Below are 18,417 nucleotides of genomic sequence, written 5' to 3'. Positions count from 1 at the left end.
ATCTGCAGATATATAAATTTTCTAATAAAAATAAAAGAAATGAGAAGAGAAAGAATAAAAATGTAACGTATTGAGCAAGAAGATGCAACCTAAGAATTTTTTCCAACGCTTATATATCGAGAAAAAGAGTTTAAATGTATCATTAGTAATTAAATAATAATATTTAAACAAAGACTCGATTTGCCAAACGTCTCGTGTATCATTTTATTTAATTATTTAATTATTATCTTTATTAAAAGTTAGAAACATACGTATATCCCCTTCGTTTTTAAGTCGATATAAGATGTGATAAGTTTCGACAGTTTTGTACAAGCAAGATGGAAATAAATGTCACGCAATCTTTGTCTTCTACATAAATCCATTTTTCTTATTCCTCTCAATTCTCTATTTCTTGTAATATTGGAATAAAAGAGAATTAAGCAGAAATTTATGGACAATTTACTTGTATAACTATTCCTATCCTATAAATTAAAAACAATCAAAGTGGTAAAATTGAAAAATATTGATTGTGTGACAAATATAATAATTCTATATCATTAATTCTATAATAATTCTATATCATTCTCTTTTCTCTCTTTCTCTAATTGATTTTTACAAAAGTAATAATTATAAATTCATTGTATTTTGTACGACTGCTTTCATTATAATCTTTTGCCTTATTTCCATTTCATTGAGAATGATAATGGTTTAAATTTATACGTATATTATATACGTATATTTCTATTATATATTTTAATCTATAATATATAAAATATATTCATTTATTAAAATTTGCAATTTATTTCTTATCTTATCTAGATTAAAATAGCAGAGACCTCTCTCAGTAAAATACTGAATCTCCTTGAAATATAATTCTGCCTTCGTGGAAAATAAACATAATCAATAAATCTTTCAGATAATATATTTTATTATTGACTTTAGCTATATATTTCAAGATTTTGTTTATCACCTAATATGAACATTTATATGAGTTATAGTTAAAGCTGCATTTTACACGCGAAAATCAACAATTTTGTGTCTCTCTCATTTATAAGAAATATTCAGCAATGCCAAAATAAAAAAAAAAAAGGGAAATTTTGCCGAAATCTATAAATCTTAATAACGCAATTATTAAATAAAGTAATTTTACTGTCATTGCTGAGAAAGAATTTTAAGATGAAAGCATCTCTTAAAGAAACATTTATCTGTGAACACATTATGTGTGATAATATACATATATCATTATACAATAAGAAACATTAGTTCCTTCTCTTTCCGTCGGATGACAGCAATGATAGCTCCCAATACTCGTGAAAACACATTTACAAAGTGTATTCAGTTACCATCCGATTCAGATCAACGTGCTTCGTGTATTCGCACATAGATATCAATCATATCTATTTTCTTGATAAGTCTATTTTTTTTTATGCTTTTGAATACCTACAGCAATTAAATTTTTTTGTTTATTTAATTTTTTAATTTTCAGATCCTTTAACATGCTTAAAATGACGCTATATAATTGTCTAATATTTTTTATGAAAATAACAAACAATTACTAGAGACTAGAAAATTTAGATGCATGACATAAACTATACTTTCTAGATTTCTCTACATATATATATATATATATATATATATATAGTATATATATTTATATATACAGGGTGTCCGGCGTCAATCGCATCACCCGTCGTGTGCAGGTAGAGCAGGCAAAACTGAGAAGAAAAGTCCTGTACCATTTTTTTCGATAACGCTTAATAAAAGAGTTATTATTGAGTGAAGTCTGGCAATTCAGCGCCGATCTTTATCTGGACGCACGTCAATGAGCCGCGCGCCTGGCATGTGTGCGTGAGCGCTCAGCTGTTTACGTCTCATTGACGTGTGTCTGGCTAAAGATCGGCGATGATTGGCCAGACTTTACTCAATAATAACTCTCTTATTAAGCGTTGTAAAAAAAATGGTACAGGACTTTTCTCCTCAGTTTTATCTGCTTTATCTGCATACGACAGGTGATGCTGGACACCCTGTATATTATATATATATATATATATATATATATATATATATATATATATATATACTTTCACTTTAAAAAAAAAATATATATATATATATATACGTTGTTATATGATATTTTATATAACAAAGTGTAAATTTATTTAGTGTAGCGAATTACGTTTATTCCAATAATAATAAAAATAAATATATTTAACTTTGCCTATTTCCATTTTACTATTTCAATTTTGAATACAAAACGACATATCTCAACTAGTCAGTGTAAAGGTGGGTGTTGTAGAATTAACATGAAACACTAAGCCCCTATCAGCTTAAGTAAAAGCGCGATACTTATGTTAAGATAACTCGGGTTTATCTTTTGAACGAACATTTTAAGTCTCGCAGCATAAATTGTGACATGCATTAATGAATCACTTAAAAAAATAGCGTTTACTTCTCTCTACTTTTCCTCGAATATGTTCTCTTAAAGTACTCTTTGCGCCATTCTCGCAAAGCCCAAAGGGAACTCCAAGTTATGATCGAGAGGAAAAAAACAGGGTCGGATAAAGGTTGAAATTTTCAACTCGAATTGATTTCCGGATAAAATATTCCGCCCCACTTTTATTCCTCCATGTAATTTCTTTTATATATCTCGGTAAATAAAGAATATAAGAAAAAATTTCTCCTCATATGATAGCAGAGGAATGTTACAAAATATGCAACCGATAAGAATCGCGAATTACACAAATATTGTTTTAAGTGTTAATATTAATGAAAATGTTTAAAAAAAAAAAACATGCGCATTTTATACGATATAAATTTAATATATCCCTTTATGTAAAAATGAGCAGTTAAAAAGCTGCATTATATTATTATAATAAGATTCCAGAAATAGACTCGGATGCGCAAAACTTTCCATTTCTTTCGTACGGTATTGCCGCATGATAGAACATGAAGGCTAAATCTACCAAACACAACAATAAGAAAACATTTTCGGATCACGTCAATGCTGCAAAACTGTTACCGCGCCAGCACTCGATCGAAAATAAAAGGAAATATCGCCGTGATCCTTTTTCCAGATAACCGAGATAAACGAGTTTGTGGAGAACCAATTGGTTTAAGCAGCAAAACGCGTGGTCGAGTTTTCATTTATCGCTCCTGGGGGGTCTTGTTTCATAAAGAACTAATAATATTATGCGACAACGAGGGAATATATTAATTCTTGAGTGTAATATAATATATTTATATTTTTCATTTGTATGTATATATATATATACATATATAATATGATGTGATGTATATAAGCATTTCTCTTGAGTATAAAATAAATATATATTAAGATTTTTCTTTCTATTAATTTTCTCAATATGTTAAAATAATTTTATTCCTCTCATCATGTCTTCTTTTTTCTCTATCATAGCGATAATGTGATATATAATTTTATTTTAGTAATATAAAAGCGCTCAAAAGTATATTTAAGGAGAAGAATCCAAGTTTCTTTTAATCTTTGATCATTTATTTGGATGGACGGCAATTTGGTTATCATCTTGCGTGACAAGGCGAGTACTCCCACGATCGCAAATGCGCGAATCCGCCGTTACACGTGTAATCCCAAAAATAGTCATCCTCGATCGTCACCTACCAGCCATTCTGCACGATCTACTTAAAGATAGCGTATACTATTGATCACCGCAATTTTATTGTGTATCGGGTATTGAATCAGCGGTGATAAAAAGAATTTTTTGCATCGAAAGATAATGTTTTAAATGCATAAAAATAAATCATATTTACATATATTAGTGTATCAATATGCAAGTATTATTATTATTAATATATAGATAGAATTTTATATTAAATATAATATACATAAAATATTAACATTAATCTTAAAATATTGAAATTCCTCCTTAGGATTTAAAATATACATGCAGACTTTTTCAAATAAGTTTAATTAAGACGATCGGCATGCAAAAGTGCAGAATATCGATTGCATTACGTAACGGCTATTGAGACAAGAATAATCATACGCAACTGCAATTAATGCCGAGTAAGATATATCGATACGGACACGTGGGCCTGATGCGTATTGACAGAAAATGAAAATCGTGGGAGGAGAGTATTCGCCACCAGCACAGTAGTCGACTGCCGTTTTGGATCAGCCGCGCTATCAGTTTGATGGACGCAATCAATATCTCACGTTTTCCCCGATATCATTCCTTTATCTTCGCGCGTCTGTCATTTGTTTTACATCTTCGTCATTTCCCAGACACTTGCGTTCACGTTACATTTGATCAAACAATATCATTTCCTATAAATATTTTAGAAAAAGTTTTATCGATATTATCAATCAAAGACAAGCGTCGAAAAGGATATTCAAATCTTATATATAGAGATAGAAAAAGAGAGAAAGAGGTACTTTCCTTGGTCAAAATTATGTACGCGGGAAATTTTGGAATATGCCAAATGGAATACATATACGTTCCTTCTATCTCAGAATATATTCTTCGCAAAGTGCTGTTAAATGATGAATCGTGGAACAAATACAAAAGCGCGATGCAATTAATTAAAGCCGAGATAGAGCAAATCCCATCAACGTATCTGCAATTAATTCAGAAAATTCAGTGGGAATTTTAAACGCTCGCATCTGAATTATTAAATCCTTAATCGAAATCCGGCTTTGAGCGCGTGTTAAATAAAACCAAGTAAGTAGGCGTGGGAGTAAGGTCTTTTTTTCAGAAAAGTTCTATGCGCTCACTATATCCTCAGCATTATTCTTATTCTTTAGTAATTATTATTCATGATGTACTCAAATGCCGATGCAATGACAAAGCGATAAAGAACATTTCAACAAGAATGCTACAAAAGAAAGAATGCTAAAAAAAGATAATTAAATCATCATTTTTAAAAAAATTACATATTGTTCGCACTAGATATGTATGTAGATATAGCTGAAAATATTGAAGCAGTTATTTTTTAAGAAAAAAGCAATACTTAACTTTTCAGCCATAGAAAAATAATATAAATCTTTTATTTGATATATTTTTAATATAAAGAAAATGTAATAATATAAAACATAATATAATAATAAATTTTAAAAGTTTTTTTCTATTTTTTAATATTTTATATATAACATACATATATTTATTCATATAAATTTATAATGTATAAATATTATCCACGATTTGAAAACAAATTGGGAAAGTTTTCTGAGTGTGTATCAAATTCTCATCCGTATATGTTGAAAGTCAAATTTGACAACTAATTAAAATTAAATATTGAAGTAATTAACTAATTTTAACTAATTTTAATTTATTAAAATTCGTCGTGTGTAGGTTTTGTTAAAGTGTAAATTTTATCAGAAGGTTATTAAATAAACAATTAGATATAGATTTTACAGATTTGTAACAGGAATGAACAATAAAAGGCATTTCTTTATAATTAATCCCAGAACACGCATTCATTCGCCTTTTTTATCATCCCTTGTACTCTTCTCTCGCTCAGCCCTCAAATGTCTCCCTAGCTCCCTTTCTCGTGCTCCCTTCCTTTCTATCTTTCTCTCTTCTTCTCATGCTCACCAACTGCCATTGAAAGCCCTGCTGCACATTATGTCTAAACGCTAGCGAATAAAAGCTCGAAGCCAACGAAGTGAGTATACGCTTCGTCACTTCTAATTTTAGCACAAAGGGTGCGGCACGCGCATGTATAGGTGTAAATCCATCGTATTAGTACACATATATACATGGAAACATAACATGTACATCAGTAGATGCGTCAGTGTGTGTTCATAGAGGACGTCGAAGGGTAGGATATCTACCTATGGATTTCCAGTACGCCGCGATGGCGCGCTCGCCGTGTTGGGGTGATTTTTATAGAATTTATCCTTTGACTTTGCGCCCCTCCCAAGTCGCCGCGGCGAGTTCGATTGAAATGCTATTTCCACCTCGCAGCATGTGAGGAGGCGTGATTTCGTTGCAAAGAAAAATCTCGTCGAAAATTGGAAAATATCGGGAAATACGTTTTGACAAACAAATGACAAGGTGCTGGAAATTTCTGAAGAGAAACGAGCACCTTTGAAGCATCGCGAAATTGAGTCGATAAATCTTTCAGAGATCCTGCGAAGCAAAATAAAGTTATCTCGTTGCGATCTTGATGATATATATCTTTTTCGATCTGGAATTAGATCAAAATGCTGTTTCCATCTCAATGCAGATCGATATCGTGAAAATGCGATTTCGTTGCGAAGAGAAACTTCGTCAAATATTCGAAAATATTGGCAATGCATCGGCGGAAAGATAGGATTTAAAAAGGTAATAAAAATGGAAAACTAAAAAATTTGAACGATTTGTCGCTCAAAAATATTTTGGAGAGAAAATAGGAATATCTTATCATAATTTCATCATAATCTTATCGTAAAGAAAAATTTTATCATAATTTTGGACAAATAAATTCCTCGATTTTCGATATAATTTCTATCAATGTAGATACTAATTTCCATCTCTATAATAAAGAGGCGAATTTTCTTTGGCAAAAACAATCATATCAAAAATTCAAAAAACAATTAAAATTAAATGTGCAATTATAAGCCAATGAGTTATCTTCATAATTAAATTTTCAGAACAAAAAAGACTATTCAAAAAAAACTATTCGCGAATCTTACGCGATATCGATTTTCTTGAGCGTAATGGAGTTGGCCGAGTCACTTAGAAGCACCTAGAAGTTCACATGATATATACATATAGTATATAGTAATCGCGTATAGGTACAAGCGCCATTAACTAAATGAAAGTGTCGCACAATATGTTCTTAGAATCTCGCCTGGGCTTTCTAGTCTTTTGAATGAATATCATCAAATGCAAAAATTAATAGATTGGCAATTATTTTTTGCAAATAAAAGAAATATGCTTAAATATACTTAAATATGCTAAAACTTAATTTTACACCAAGAAAAGAAAAAAAAATTAAATAGTAGTCGCGGCAATTCTTCATAAAAGACAACTTAAAAACTTCTATAAGATATAGAAAGCAACAGCTGCGCTTTTTCCAAAATTTTTGCCGTATAGAAAATGTAATAAAATTAATTAGATTAATAGCAAACTTTAATAGCAATATTTAAGCCGCAAAAGTAAATTTTATTTTCCGCTTATTTTACAAAACGTTGAACATAATAATAATAAAAAACAAATACTAGCAATGGACTCTTTTAACGTATAAAGATCAAATATTGCAAGTATTTATATTGTACAAATGAATCAATAAATGTGTTCATTATAATGATATGTGACAATCAAGCCCGCGTAATAATACGAATAACACGCGCCGCTGAAATATGCAAATTTCTAATTACGAGTTTTCGCGGTTTTACATTTCCGGCAGATAACAAGTTTATAAATTCTCACGCCAGTTTTTCTGATTCGAACGAATGTTTTTAATCGATATTCCTGTTTGTACGATAAGAATAATTGCAGCCACAACGACAAAGACCGGTTTGTCAAACAAAAATTTACATTTCATGTAAATCGAAATTCGTTTTTAGCATATCCAAATGTTCACAATCGTTTTAGCAGTTATCGTACGACTGAAAAAGAACATTACGCGACAGTTTTTCCACCGGGAATACGAGAGAATGGAAGACAATGGCGCTTACGGTCCTAACTTCGTATCTCTTGGTAATTCTCCCTGATAACACTTTTTTCTATGCGACATTTTTCTTCTTCTTTTTATTGCTGAATGATCTTTCAAATTTATGATCCCTGAGATCATTTTACGCGAATAAGACAAATTATTATTCCGCAAGAAATTAATTTCAAGTACCTTCCAAGATATTACATTACATTTGATAGCTCATGCTCGCATGCTTGCGCTTATCTGCAAATTTTTTGATCATTTTGGATTTTTTCTTAACAGAAATATAGAGTTACTGATAATTTTTTATTTTTAAAAATCTATGAGAAATCTTTTTTTATTTATGTTCCCTCTTTTTCAATTTTATTCTTTAAATAATAAATAAAGTTTTAAAAAATGAGATTTATTTAAAAAATTCTTCAAAACAAAATATCGAGGAGCTTTATGAAAACATATACATCATAAGCAAGTTTTTATTAGAGAATATATATTCAACTCTAAACCTGATAAAGGATCCTGCGGTAAATCTCCAACATCCCACATGTATATTTCCATAGACGGTTTTAAAAAATAAATACGTTAGAAAAATGTCAGAAAGAAAGATATAATAAATTGATAATTTTCTATGATTTTTAAGTTTTTTGCATAAAAGAAAAAAGCTAAATCCGTGTATGTACATATCGTATTTCTGTTTCGATCATGTCGCTGATCTCTTTAGAGACTCAAGGATGCAAGTGTCATGTAAATGCATCACGTGACATTTGCAATGTGGAACATATGGCGAGAAAAGGGGATACTCTAAAGGTAAATATAATTTTACGTGAGTAATCTGAACTTACAACGAGTTTACATAACTTAGCCTTTGAAATGTCATGTAGAACCCTACTATTTCTCATTTCGTTTTTCGAACGGAAAGATTCTTGGAAAGATTTTTATAAATGTCATCCTAAATATCAGAAAGGAATCCATTTTTCATATGACTGAATCACTTTATTACAATATATTTTAATGTCATAGTATTACTGCAAGAAATATTTACAATATTATGTATAATAGTTTTGTTAGTCTTTTTCACAGAAATAGGATAATTACAAAAAGCATTTAAATTAAAAGAACCAGAGAGAGAACTATTTTACATATTGTAAACTTACATATCTCTTTAAACAAATGATGATATCCCTTTAATAGAAGAAAAAGCATGTTACAAAATGCGAAAAGAATATTTCCCAAGAATATTTCCCATATTTTCTATTCTAAACAAATTGTGTAACAATGTTAGATCTGTATGATATTAAAATATTAAAACGATGAAAATAATTGAAATTCGTTCAAAATATCTCCAAAGCCATGCAACTCACGAAATGCATTTTATCACATCTTTGAGATGACAAAGAACAAACAGTTAAATAGCTTAGAAAAGAATTTCAAAATAAAACCATGCGAATATCCGGAAAAAATCGGACAAGTTGCAACGGATGTATATCCGGACTGACACGAGCACATCGAATCCGCGAATGTACTGACATATACGAAACCATGTAGCGATAGTATTCTTGACGAGGATGCACTCACGTACGAATACATTGTTTGGTAAATCCGATCCATCGAGCCGAGAATTCCTGCGGATTGTGATTGTCGAAATGTCTAGTATATAAACTACACTTTCACGCTTTCCGAATGACAATCACATGATCACAATTGGCTCTAGCTTTTCGATCTAGCTCTCAACCTTCTGCTTGATAAACTCGGCTACTCGAACAACAAATGTGATGCAATTTTTCTAACTTTTATTAGATCCATATTTCCTTTTTCCCTTATGATAATAGTAATATAGATATAAATGTTAATGTCAAATGTCAGCGATTTTCCAAATGAATATCGCTCTGAGTGACCTAACTAAAAAACATAATTCAAATGAAAAAGATTTATCATAAAGAATAAAATAGTTTTTATTAGTTTTTTATAACATATTTTTAAATGTCAAATAAATTATTGTGATTATTAATATGATTTTCATTCTAATCTAAATCTGCTTTTACACGATATATAATTAAATGTTTCAACGCAACACCGTAACGATAATTTTATTATAGAACTCTATAATTTCTGTATGTGGTATTAATACTGCGCGTGCGTTTCAAAATAATGAGATATCATTAATAATACTATCAATTATATATAGTCGAGTTTCCTATTAATATAGGAAAATTATTCTATTCCGTGAATTGATGAATCATTCTGCAAATATCGCATACGCAATTGATAATTTCATATTGAAGTGAAATCGATTTTTTCCATAAATTGTTTTTAATTATCTCATTATTAATAATAATAAAGATCATTTCAAAGTATAGATGATATGTATATACGATGATGATGTTTAGATATTTGTTCGTGAATTCGATAATTGCTTAATGCACAATTTCGCGATATCGCATGTCATTGACGTCTTTGACATTTGACATTTTAAACATTTTTGTTTAAACACAAAAACATTTAAAATTCCAAATGCGAAATTATTAAAAGAAAATAAACGTAGAATTATACAATAACGAAAAATGAAATAAAGAAATACATATATATTTTTGCAAACATAGCAAAAAGTCAGATATCTTTTAATATTATCTCTTTTTTAATATAACGAGAAAAATAGATTGTTCATAATTTTAAAAAATGATATTGATAATAATATGTCGATATCGAAACTATAAGCAAAAAGAAAAAAGAGAGAGAGAGATCCGATCATCGTAAACACACAAGTATTTCTCATAAACACTTCATAAACACTTTTAAACTTTTCTTGAACTTATTTAATATTTGATGTACTGGTAATAATCTTTATTAAATACTTTATTAAATAATTTACAAGCACAAAAAAAATTCTGTCCTAAAAATTGTATTCAATTTTTATTCAATTAACAATATTCAGACGTTTGATAAAATTAAAAAATTCATGAATAAATACATATATACTAACTCTCTTCTTCCCTCTTGATTCCATCCCTTGCACAGTGACAGAGGATCAGAGGGAGATTTTAACGGTATTGATTTCCCAAGCCCGGGACCTCGCACCATCTGCAACTCAAACTCAAGCTCCGCTCGTCCGAGACACCCTTACGTGCCCGAGGCACCACGTGTAAAGTCGCGTTACAAAGTGTCCCCGATTAACGTTTATAAGTGAAGCACACTAGAAAGATTTACACGAGAAGCGCACTAAGCCGTGCCTACATTCCCGCGCGACGTTCCGTAGCATGTCGGTTTAGAAAAAAAAAAAAAAAACGGTCGCTTCTCAACGTCATCGAGTATGAAACAAAAAAAAAATATCATCACGAGGAAGGCTTTTAAACGATGGTGTGATCTGGAAATAATGATACAGTAGTTCTATCGATAAAGTTGTAAGAGCTACATATACACGCACGACATAATGTAAAGATAATTAAAACGCATATTGATTATTAAAATAAAAAATTTACACATAATGTTAGATTTTCATATATATTGCAACCTTATAAAATCTATGAAATATTCTGCTAAAATAGAGTGTCGAATAATAAACAACTGACGTATATAGTGCAAGGAAAATCGCATATTTTTACTATGTCATTAAAAAAAATAAATAGATGATATACATTTTACTCTCTTTAAAATAGATTTCAAATAAATCTTATTAAAAGTATTATTTAAAGCTCAATAATATTAGATATTTGATTTTTCATGAAAGTAATGTACGAAAGCTGTTGATAGCCAATTCCAAAGTTGTCAATAATTGTCAACAAATATGCAGTCGTATTACTTCTGGCATCTTGTTTGCGTATAGCAAACATTTAAAAAGATAAAAAGCGCGTAGAAAATTATTTTTACGCACACATTACAGTACGCTGACGCGACATTTTTTTTATCTCCACACCTTCGACTATGTAGCCCTTCGATGGCGCATAAATAATGGGAGCAACGCAAGCGTTAAGAAAAATCGTTGAGCCAGGAATAAAAATAGCCGTGGTTAAAAATAAATTCTTATAATACAACAAGCTTTTCTCTCGGTCTCTCTTTGCTTTTACTTGATTCCGCAATAAAATTATATTTTGATGTTTATTGATTTTTTCCGCGACGCAACGTGCGAAAGTTCGGCGCGTGTACGACATGGATCGAGGGTGTCCTTCCAAAGCGGAGACTATAATAGAACAGGACCGTTAGTCGCGTTATATAAGCCGCGCAAATACAATGAGCTGCACATGCCACGTGAATAAATCGCGAATAAGAGCCGGACTTTGTACGAGCGAAGGAGAGCGAAGTCGCGAACGCAAACGTCTCGCGTGGCGTCTCGACTTCCACAGAGGTTGACCTATCTCAGAAAAGTATCTTTTCTATCCTTTTGCACTTTTATTTCCGTACGTAATCGATAATCGTTCGATCGGGTCGGCGGTACATTTCCGAGACGCGGTTTCGCAAACCGAGAAAGAGAGAGAGAGAGAGAGGGAGAAATGCCGATATGCGGCTGAAGAGAGTGCAGGTAGTAGGTCCTCACCTAGGATCACGGACGTTGCTTATAAATAATCGATTTATTTATCACGCTCGATGAAGGCGCGCAATTACGATCGCGTGCGCCGCGATGGTATCGATCTTATTGACTCGTTGCTCGATCGAGGACGAAACATGGAATGGGATCGCAAGAAGGTTTTTTGGTTCTATCGGTTATTTATAGAGAAAAGCAGAGATACATATAGTCAACAAGACATGCGGTGACTGCTTCTCTTCTGTAAAAGGTCGACACCGATAAAGCGCAAAAAACAAGCTGTGCTCGTGCATTTTTTACACAACGCATATATAAATCTCGTGTTAAAATTTTAACATACTGACCAGAATAACGAGACATTTTTATTTTAAACGATAACGTGGGATCGCGCAATGTAGGTAATTTCATTAATCTTTTACATGGATGTTTTATAATCAATCAGAAAGAGAGAGAGAGAGAGAGAGAGAGAGAGAGAGAGAGAGAATGTACATATGTATATTCAATCAATGTTTTTCGTACGAGTTAAAAATAAATTTGTAAATTTGTAAATTTTTTTTAATGCCTAAGTTATAATATAATTTGACAGTGATTAATAATTATAGCAAACATCATATCTAAAAGTCATGCAATATTCTAGAAAAAGAAAAGAAAAAACATAGATATCTGAAGAAGGTCCACTATAAGGAAACAATAGGTAACATATAAGAATATAGAAAGAATTTTTTAATATAAATACTCTTGTAAAATCGAGTAAGAAATTAAAGTCTAATAGAAGTTAATGCAAGATGGAATTAATACAAGGTCAAGGACGCGTTTGAAGTTGAATGACCGATGTCACTATGAGAAAACGAGACACCTTATTGCATACACACACGCATATATATATATATATATATATATATATATATATATATATATACACACATTATCATCATTAAATTCGAGAGGCCCGTTTCACTGACCGTGACGGTAAGGTTCGATCGTTACGAGACAACGGAAGACGCGGCGGCGATATCTGTTGTATGCCAATTAAACAGAGACCAATGCCAAGAATGCGCGGCGCACGTAACATTACGTGACGGCGTCCCATAAGGTTCGCACGCGCCGCTTTAAGGGCTGAATAAAATTACGAGCGATCGTGGCTCGTGTTGGAGTTCACTGGTGGCGAGTAACACGCGCGAACAGATGGAAAGAGTGAATGGGGCCTCCGTGTATATCGCGAAACGGTGCCTCGGGAACGAGGACAAGAAATTAAGAGGGAGAAGGGACCTGAATTATAACGAGAATGAGATTACAGGTCATGGTTTGTACGTCTTCTTTCGTCTCGTCGATTCTATATACGTTGCACTTCACGCTCACGCGGATACAAGCGGATCGGCGCGATCAAGGATGAGGCATCTCGTGCACGCACGCATGCATAGCGCGAGAGTAACCTGAGCGAAACACATAGAAGAAGAAGAAGAATAAAAATACAAGAGGAGAAAGACGGACCGAACAATCCGGCCGGGCAGTCTACGTGATTCCGCCGGTTCTTCGCTGACTGCTTCCACTCGCTCGCTGCTGCGCTTACGTCCGACTACGTTCGCTTTTATCGTGAAAAGTAGAAACGGAATTATACTCCATGTGACAGTCTGAGGATATATAGCTGTTAGAAACAAGAATCTCAGCATTGATCGCGGATTGAACTTTGAAAGGCATCTCACTCATCGCAACGGCAATATTAATAATTAATCGATTCGAAGAAAAATAAAGATTTTTATTTTTAATAAGTGTCATAAAATATTTACAGAAGATAATTATTAATTTACTGTCATAATTATTTTATCCGGTTTAAAATAAATTTCAATTGTGCATTTCTTTTTCAAATATTTCTTGCCAATAGTATCAACTAAGTATATATAATTCCTCAAATTATTTTTCAATTATATATGCCATTTTATTCCGTAAAATAGAGCGATCATGATAAAAGAGAAATGATTTTTCGTCACAAAAACCTTGAGTAGAAAAATTTCCTTCGAGAGGTGATTTTAGTTTAGATAAATTTCATTTGACAGATGTTCACTTAAAATCTGCGTCTGTATATCCGTTGATTAATATGACAGTTGACCTTGCAAATCTCTTCTAAGATCTCTTTAAATTTAGAGATGAAACGAGAGAATGCGAAACGAATATAAATCACGCCGTAAAACGGCGGAGGTAATTTCGTGAACCTTTTAGAGGCTTCGAGTGTATCTAGATTCATTGGGGTGGATGAGGGTAAGAAAAGACAAATTAGGTCGCTACGTACTTTGCTCCCGCACGCCTCGGCACAATTATACAAAAGTTTTTCACGTTTCAACATCTTGCCAATGCTATTATATCAATTTATATGGCAACCATAAAGATAATAATGTTATGTACGATAATGTATGTACAAATTACACTCTTAAATAAAAAAAAAAAATGTCCTCTTAAAAAAAGTTTTATCCTTAAAAAGAATTATTATTTATTTATATGTAAATTAAAATTATTATAGTATGTATGTTATTAATACTGCTATATAGATATTTTAATAAGCAATAAAGTATAATTTTAAGCCAAGCTTTTTTTTCTGGTTGAACGGAGTTGTTCTTTATAGGACACAAGACGCAACAGCGCGTACGTTATGGGGAATATCACGGCACGTTACACATGACAAACACACGCGCTAAACGAATGATAGCGACTGTTAGAAAAATGTCGCCGTATACATCCTCATATACATTGTCATATACATTCGCTCATGGTCCACCGGACATTTGCAGCTAGTGGAGATATCCGGTGATGTCCTTGGCCCGATAAACGGAAGCTCATTTATCCGGACAACCACGAGTCCATTCTTGGGACGGACTAATGAACGAAGACACGCAATCACTCTCGGTTATGGTGGATTATGACAACAATCTGCTCCCGAGTTTTTTCCCGATCCGCGGATGAATTATTGTGGTCACGTTACACGACGCTTCCTCAGCCATATCGAAAGATATAGATGACCGTAAATGGAACCTTTTGGTAATTATCGACTCACGGTTCATCGCGCGTTTTACAAAACAAATCCCATCTAATCAGAAGCAATATGATATAAAACGTCATTAAGTGCCATACTATTAAATATGTCAAAGGATCCGTATAATTAATAATTAAATGTAATTAGATACATATCTACTTTTATTACATCGAGATAAATATATAGTCTAATGTAAGCTTCATTTTAAATATATCGATTATGTTCGTAATGCGATAAAAATTTCGCGGAGATAAATTATCGCGATGAGAACGCGCTGAATAAATAGATACGAGACCGATATAAACAGAGGGGAAAAAAAGCGAGAAAAAAGAAGGAAGGTAATGAATAAACGAAAGAAGGGCATATAAGAGGGCAACGACGTGGAAAAATGGAAAGCTTGTGCCATTTCATTCCCGCAACGCCAACAACAGCGGCGAGAACAGCAAGTACTATGTTGGAAGCTGAACCGTTGGCGGTTCTTGCACACAATAACAACACGTTTGCTGCATCTCCCAAGAAACAAAAGAGACGGGCTAGATTGTTAAACGATAACGTGTCATAATGTAAGCCCTCTTTTGCAGCGCTCACATTCATAAGAGTGTCCGGACATTTAATTAGCGCATTCATTGTACTGTAAGTAGATACAGACAGTGTTGATTTCAAGTGAATAAGTACACATGAGTAAGTGCAAAACAGGGTTCAAATATTTTTAATAAATTGTATAAAACATTATATGTAAAAAAAAATAAAATGTATATATATATATATAAATTAATATATACAGTATTTCTTTCTTTTTTTACGTGAGAATTTAAAACATTTTTGTAAATAAAGATAAAGTATGAATTTTCGTTGCCACATCTTTACGGCAATATAAAAAATGCGTAAAATATATATATATATATGGTAAGGATTTGAATCTGTTTCTGAAAAATATTTGTGAATTTTACGAGAGAAGAAGAATGAAAATTTTGATAGAATTTTGATTCCTCCAGGGCAGCGTAGGAACGCTGCTAAAATCAACCTTAACTTTCTGCACAAATTTTTGTGTCAAAAGTTTCTCAATTCTTCCTTCGAGAGCCAAAGTATCTAGGTATCCCAAAATATATGTCACAAATCTTGAATTTATTCGGTTTCAAAGTTTAGTAAATTCAGATCGCGTGAAAAAGCAAAAAACTATCTGTTCTTTCTAAACTCGTGCTCGTTTTATGCTCCATATAATTTTACGCCGAAGTGCGCTCTAGCTTGAACTATCTATTCACCTCAAAGGCGAGCACAATGCAAGGTGTCTTCGAGAGAGTATCTGGTGTAATATAAAAAAATTGCACGATGTAGAGAGGATGAAAAAAAAAAAAGAAAAACTAGCTCAAGTTACAATATCGAACCAGTCGACGTTAAAAAAAAAAAAAGATTAACAAAGAAAACTCGATACCAGGATTCTACGGACTAGATTTGTATGAGTAAATCATCACGAGGTAATTCGCATAAGCTAAAATCATCTATCCAAAGTATCCATCATGATTACATATGCGAGATTGTTCGCGGACGGAAGAGGAAACTCCTTTAAAGCCGCGGTATACACCTATTTGATATTTCGAATAAGATAATGCGCGCGATGGCTCGCTCATACCCGGATGTAGATAACGCGTCGAATTTTGATACTATCACGATGCGGTAAGTTTAAAAGTAATTCAGCGGCGGCGCATCCGGTCTCATATATGTATTGAAGAGAATTTATCTAATGTTATTAAAATTATATCACTGAAGCGCACGCTTATCGGTTACATCATTTCAGTACACTTGACACATAAACCATTTCATTAACATAAGTATAATCTAAACTGTGTCACAATTATGCTTTTTATTTATATTAATCAGCTATTTTTAACGTTAGTTCTCTATGTAATGCGGAGTTAAGTAATGAGGAAAAATAGTAGCATAAATTAAAATTTTTAACAAATTACAAAGTTTTATTTCAAAAAAAGATATCCCTGTAACGGATATTGTTACGTATAATTATTTGTCAAGCAAAATGTAAAATAAAACTCAAGCTGAGATAATTTTATAAGAATTATGTAAAGTAATTATTAAGAACGAGATATGATTTTGATGATGAGATAAACAAAGGGCAAAAGATAGCTACCGAGCGATGAGAGAAAATGAAGCAAAGTGGCTCGCGGGTAATAATGAGGCACAAACATTAAGCGCAAGAATGCGTCCGGCATCGCCAAAGGCTCCCTCTTAGCACACTTAATAAATACGTTTATCGCTTCAGTGGCTATCGTCCATCGGCTGAGTGGATTCAATGACGTCACTAGCGTTCCTCTAACGTCATGTCACGATAAAACAAAACCGCCGTAGAACTGCGGCGAAGATATTGACCAGCATCCACATGCAGCCGCGGCTCACTCTTCCGTATTTCATTCCGACAATGTATTCCCGGTATCACCTGTGCGCCTCCGCTCGGATGGGAAGCCTTACATCTCAAACAAAAATGCTCGACTACAAAATGCGACGTAGCACAGTCTTAGGTCAGTCGAGCGATACGTTATCAATATCCGAGAACGCTGCGTTAAATTTATACGCGAACAACGTGTATTATCGCGATGTAAAAACGATTTACCGCTTGTTTTCTGACGTTTTATGTATATTAATTAATTAACATGCATTCGTTTAAAATAAAATTAGAATCAATGAGAGATAAGATAGATAAAGATAAGAAATAAAATATCATTAGGTAATTAATACATATCGATAGCAATTTTCTGTGATTTATATACTTCGCACATGATTTTCGATCACATAAAGTGCAATTCTGCGAAATTCTACGACGGAATAACGCGCATAGTTCGATCGCTTCTACAAGACGATCATGGCATTAGATTTCCACAATATACATTCTCATGATTATCTATCGAACAATGCGCGCTTCCGCATTGTTCGAGGTCGCCACGCGGAAAATGTACTTCGCCGAATCTCGATGCTACAAATAATATCGCCGCGCGTATTGCAGAAAAGCAGAATACATATTAATTGCTCGCAATCGATCGCGTAAATCACGGTAATCTATTACGCGAGCAAAGATAATCGATCACATTTGCGGAATCGGTCTCGAGGACAGAAGAGCCTGCGAGGCAGAACAGTCTGGGGATTGAATTCTCTTTTTGTCGATTTGCAATTCGCCGATTCATGGCATTATCTGTTCATCTTCTGGGCCTATTGTTGACCTGATATACCTAACCGAGCACGCCGGTTAAGTGACCTACATACGCGCGAGCACCGT

This window comes from Cataglyphis hispanica, chromosome 1 (genome assembly GCF_021464435.1).
Source record: "Cataglyphis hispanica isolate Lineage 1 chromosome 1, ULB_Chis1_1.0, whole genome shotgun sequence".
NCBI lineage: Eukaryota > Metazoa > Arthropoda > Insecta > Hymenoptera > Formicidae > Cataglyphis > Cataglyphis hispanica.
The sequence above is the reverse complement of the archived record's forward strand: the minus strand, read 5'-3'. Positions refer to the sequence as shown.